Raw genomic sequence first — 6000 nt, 5'->3', positions numbered from 1 at the left:
CAAAGAATATAATGCACACATGTAATTCATGCTTTGAGTCATAAACAACCCGGACTTTAGCATTAATAGTACCTACGTACGGACTCTCGTCACCTCGTGCGTACGTAGGCCCCGCAATTAGCAACAATTATTCAATTTAATCCCTATGGGGTAATTTTCCCCTCACAAGATTAGACAAGAGACTTACCTCATCTCAAAGTCCACTTTCCGATTACCACGTCGCGTTGAATTCTTGATTTGACGCCGAAAGATCCGAAACTATTCAAATATTATACACAATAATTAATATATGCTAAATAATTCAAAATTTATCTATTAAATAAATTACCTTATCCAAAATGGTAAAATTCCTAAAATTCACACCGGGCCCACGTGCTCGAATTCTGGAAATTTTCGTATGAAAACGTTACCCATAATCTCAAGAATTTAAATGTATAATTTCTACCTAATTTCGTAACTATTTTCGTGGTTAAAATCTTACTTTTACAAAAATCTAGGCTTTTCATCTAAATCTTTGATTTCTAAGATTTACTAGTTATAATCCACATATAATCTATGTATTTAACTCAAGGGGTGTGGAATTAACTTACCTTTCAATTGCTAGTTGAAACCCTCTTCTCAAAAGCTCTGAAATTGCCCGAAAATGAAGGAAAAATGGGCTCAAAATGTCTGAGCCCCGACTTTTAACCATTCTGCCCAACAGTGATTTTCGCACCTGCGGAAATTTTTCGCAGGTGTGCATTTTCACTCTTTTCCTGTTTCCCACCTGCGGAAGAAGTGCTCACTTCTGCGCAAGCGCAGGTGCGCCCATTCCTTCGCACTTGCGCATCAGGCCTTCGCACCTGCGCATTCGCAGGTGCGCCAAAATACCTCGCACCTGCGATGGCTGGGCAAGCTCCTCTCCTTCACACCTGCGAGCTCGCACCTGCGGCTGTCCAAGACCAGGTGCGATTATGACAGTAGCTGGGAGCTTCAGTCCTTGCTCAATTTCCCAAAATTGGTCCGAGCCTCGTTCGGTTAACACTCGGGACCCCCGGGCCCTGCCCGAATATACCAACAGGGTTGAAATCATAAAACAGACTCGCTCGAACTCTCGGAATGCGTAAAACAATATCAAATCTAAAAATCATACCCTAAACCAAATTGATTCAAACTTAAGAATTTTAAGTTCTTCAATTTACTTTCGATGTGCCGAAATATACTTAAACTACTTGGAATGACACAAAAATTTGCGTGCAAGTCTTAAATCACTATACGGAACTATTACCAAACTTGGAATTCCAAACGGACTTCAATTACTCAAAATCCTACTCCAAACCAAATTTAAAGAATTTTAAACCCTCAAATAGTTGATTTTTTTACTATTAAGCGTCAAAACGCTCCCGGGTTATCCAATACCCGATTTGGACATATGCCAAGTCCAAAATCATCATACGAACCTATTGGAACCGTCAAATCCCGATTCCGTCGTCGTTTTCTCAAAATGTTGACCGAAGTCAAACTTGTCCATTTAAAGCTAACTTAAGGAACCAAGTGTTCCGATTTCAACCTACACACTTCCAAATCCCCAACCAACCATCCCCGCGAGTCATAAATTAATAAAAGCATGTTCGGGGAGTTTTATTTTAGGGAACGGGTTTCTAAAAGTTAAAATGATCGGTTGGGTCATTACACTTAGATTACTTGCTAAGTGAAATTCATGTGAGCGACGTATATATGAGGTGACAAGTACTTATGCGCCGCCAATTTACCTGTTTTTCATGTTTCTCTGTTTTTCTTATATTGTCTCATTCCTATGCCTAATTGCTACGTGTTATACTAGTGTTGTTCAATTTATCGTTCTTATTATGTTTACGGACTTTCTGGTAATAATTGAATTTTTATTTCAAGTTGAGATTGATATTATGGAACCAAATGTTGAAGTAAGGTTTGTACTTGTTATTCTATCTCCCTATTGTTATTTATGCATTGCATTATGGTAAGGGAGAGTGTTAATGCACGAAGGGTGAAGCCGTGCCATATTGTGAGTATTAATGCACGAAGGGTGATGCCGTGCCGTTTCTATTAATTTTATGGTGAAATTGAGAGTAAAAACACGAAGGGTGATGCCGTGTATTTTTCCTTTACTGTATACACTATTCTTGTTGATTCATGGTATGTTGACTGCTCCGGTTATCATTCTGTTGTATTTCTTTATCTCATATTCCCCTCAACATGTTCCCCTCTCGATGTTTCCTGTTTAGTTCTTCATTTCTGTTATTTGTATATACACTGTTAATTTGTGCAGGTTGATTTGTAGGTGCCTTGCCTTAGCCTCATCACTACTTCGTCGAGGTTAGACTCGACACTTACCAGTACATGGGGTCGGTTGTACTGATACTGCACTCTGCACTTTCTGTGCAGATTTTGATACTTGCTGTGATTACCCAAAAGGTCACCTTATATTTTAGAACTCGAATCTGCGCTCTTAAACCTTAAAAATCTCATTTTTACTCTCCTCGATTTACGTGCACAGTCCGGGCATGTTTCCGGAAAGCTTTTATGTTAAAAATTCATGAAAATAAGTATTTTTGGCTAAAATCCCGTTTTTGGATTCTGTTAAGTGCTAGGCGACAGTGTTCATCGCGTTCGCGAGAGCACTGTCGCGTTCACAAAGGGTACTGGCTGCCAAGCCTACACGTTCGCGAGACCCAGCTTGCATTCGCGATGGTTAATCCCCCCTGGCCTTCACGTTCGCGATGAAGGAATGACTCACTCCCCCTCCCCAATGCCTAACACTACGCGTTCGCGAAGAAGAAATCCCTGCCTCATCAGTTTACTCTTCGCGTTCGCGAGAGGACCTTCACGAATGCGAAGAAGGATATTCCAGAGACCAGAATCTGCAGAAAACCCAATTTTTCCCAAGTCCAAAACATCCCGTGGCCTATCTGAAACTCACCCGAGCCCTCGGGGCTCCAAACCAAACATGCACACAAGTCTAAAAACATCGTACGAACTTGCTCGCGCTACCTAGAACTACGAATTTAGCACCAAATCAAATGAAATTCCCAAGAACACTTTAAAATTTCTATTTTCTCAACTGGACGTCTGAATCACGTCAAATGAACTCCGTTTCTCACCAAATTTTACAGACATGTCTTAAATATCATAATGAACCTATACCGGGCTCCGGAACCAAAATACGGACCCGATACTAACAATGCCAAATATCAATCAATTCTTAAAAACAAATAATTTCTAAACTTTTAATTTTCATAAAAAATTCATAACTCAAGCTAGGGACCTCCGAATTTGATTCCGGGCATACGCCCAGGTCCCATAATTCTATACGGACCTATCGGGATCGTCAGAACATGGATATGGGGATGTTTACCAAAAATGTTGACCGAAGTCAACTAAAATCAACTTTTAAGGTAAAAATTCTTATTTTCATTAGTTTTCAACATAAAAGCTTTTCGGAAACATGCCAGACTGCGCACGTAAATTAAGGAGGATACAAATGAGATTTTTAAGGTTTAAGAGCATAGATTCGAGTTCTAAAACATAAGATGACCTTTTGGGTCATCACATGTTTCATCAATGCTTAGAGAATGGGCCTTTACTTTCATTCCCCTTGAAGCGGCTTATACTTCACACTCACATAGGTGATTTCTAAATGTGTAATCCTATAGACGTATTATCTGGTCATATCCTGCTAGACTTAGCAAATCATTAAAACGCTTTAAGCTTTATTGACTCATCAAAAAGTCTTAATATTTTACCTCGATTTCTGAACATTGTCTTCATCACGAGAATGGATTAAGTTATTTGACAATGTTGAACCGTCATTCATAACTTTGTTTGATCTCTTTGAACCTAGCTCTTGGGATCTCCAGTCTGCTAGTTAGAGTTACCGCCATGATGACTTGTCTTAGGCCTTAACCCCATTCCCTTTTGATGATCTTTCAATTGCCTCTCTAGATAGGCCTTTTATAAGTGGATTTGACACGTTATCTTTTGACTTTACGTAGTCAATAGTGATAACACCACTAAAGAGTAGTTTTCTAAAAGTATTGTGTCTCCGTCGTATGTGACAAGATTTTCCGTTATACATAACGCTCCCTGCCTTGCCTATTGTCGCTTGACTATCACAATGTATACATATAGGTGCCAAAGTTTTGGGCCAAAATGGAATATCTTCCAAGAAATTCTAGAGCCATTCAGCTTCTTCACCGGCCTTATTTAAAGATATGAATTCAGATTCCATTGTAGAACGGGCGATACACGTTTGTTTGGATAATTTCAAAGACACTGCTCAACCCCCAATTATGAAAACATATCCACTCGTGGGTTTAACTTCAGATGATTCGGTGATCCAATTTGCATCACTATATCACTCGATCACGGAGGGATATTTGTTATAATGCAGAGCATAATCTTGGGTATGTTTCAAATACCCCAAAACCCGTTTCATTGCCATCCAATATATTTGATTGGGATTACTTGTAAACTGACTCAGTTTGCTAATAGAAAATGCTATATCTGGTCGCGTACAATTCATGATATACATCAAACTTCCCAATACTCTTGCATATTCCAGTTGTGAGTCACTTTCACCTTCATTCTTTTGAAGTGCATAACTAACGTCAATTGGAGTCTTGGCAATCTTGAAATCCAAATACTTGAACTTGTCAAGTACTTTTTCAATGTAGTGAGGCTGTGATAATGTTAGACCTTGTGGAGTCTTGTGAATTCTGATTCTTAAGATCACATCAGCAACTCCTAAGTCTTTCACTTCGAATTTTCTAGCCAACATGCGCTTAGTCGCATTTATATCTACCATATTTTTGCTCATTATCAATATGTCATCAACATATAAATAAACAATGACTTCATGACCTGGAGTGTTTTTAATATAAACATATTTGTCACACTTGTAGATTTTAAACCCATTTGCCGGCTCCTCAACGATATTAGCTCCCATAATAATTGAATTTTCACGACTTCTTCTCGGCTAATTTGTTGTCTTCCTCAATCTTGAGATGAATCACAAGATCTTCCAACTTCATTTCTTTGCGCTTGTGCTTAAGATAATTTTTGAAATCTCTCCACGAAGGAGCCAATTTTTCAATCATTGCAGCCACTTGAAATGATTCATTTACGACCATACCTTCAGCAATAAGGTCGTGAAAAATAAGTTGAAGTTCTTGAACTTGGGTTCCAACGGTTTTGCTGTCTATCATTTTATAATCTAGAAACTTGGCAACCACAAACTTCTTCAAGCATGCATCTTCAGTCTTGTACTTCTTCTCAAGTGCGTCCCATAATTCTTTCGAAGTTTTTATAGTACTGTAGACATTGAACAAGTCATTCTCCAAGGCACTTAGGATATAGCCTTTGCAAAGAAAATCTGTCTATTTCCACGCCTCAATAATCATAAATTTTTCGTTGTCCGGCATATCCGCGGCACGCACTGGAGGTTCTTCACTGGTGAATTTCTGCATATCAAGTGCGGTAAGCCAGAAGAATACCCTTTGCTGCCATCCTTTGAAGTTGGCTCTAGAAAAAATTTCCGGTTTCTCGGCCGGTGGAATAGCAGTTCGGCTTGTTGCCCCAACAGTCATAGAAAGATTTCCATTATCAATTGTCATTTCTCACTATACAATAGAATAATTCAATTAATGAAAAAAAAATAGAACAGTAAGCAGTACTGTAATTAACGATAAACAGTACATTTAATAAATAAAAATCGATGTTTTATTATACTGTTTCACATAAAACAATGAAGTTTTTATGTTCTTCAAATCGTTTCTGAATTTTAATACACCGATGAAGTTTTTATATCTTCAAATCAGAATAGAAAAATCCAGAAGGGGTAGAAAACACCACAGATTTTAATCTCCAAAAACATAATACAGATTACAATAAAATAATTTTCTTAAGATTGTTAGTCAATCTACATTACTATAATAAATAACGAAATAATAATTTGTCTGAAATAGAAAACAAAAGCAGAAAGTT

Source organism: Nicotiana tomentosiformis, chromosome 1 (genome assembly GCF_000390325.3).
Source record: "Nicotiana tomentosiformis chromosome 1, ASM39032v3, whole genome shotgun sequence".
Classification (NCBI taxonomy): Eukaryota; Viridiplantae; Streptophyta; class Magnoliopsida; order Solanales; family Solanaceae; genus Nicotiana; species Nicotiana tomentosiformis.
This window is presented reverse-complemented; position numbering follows the sequence as displayed.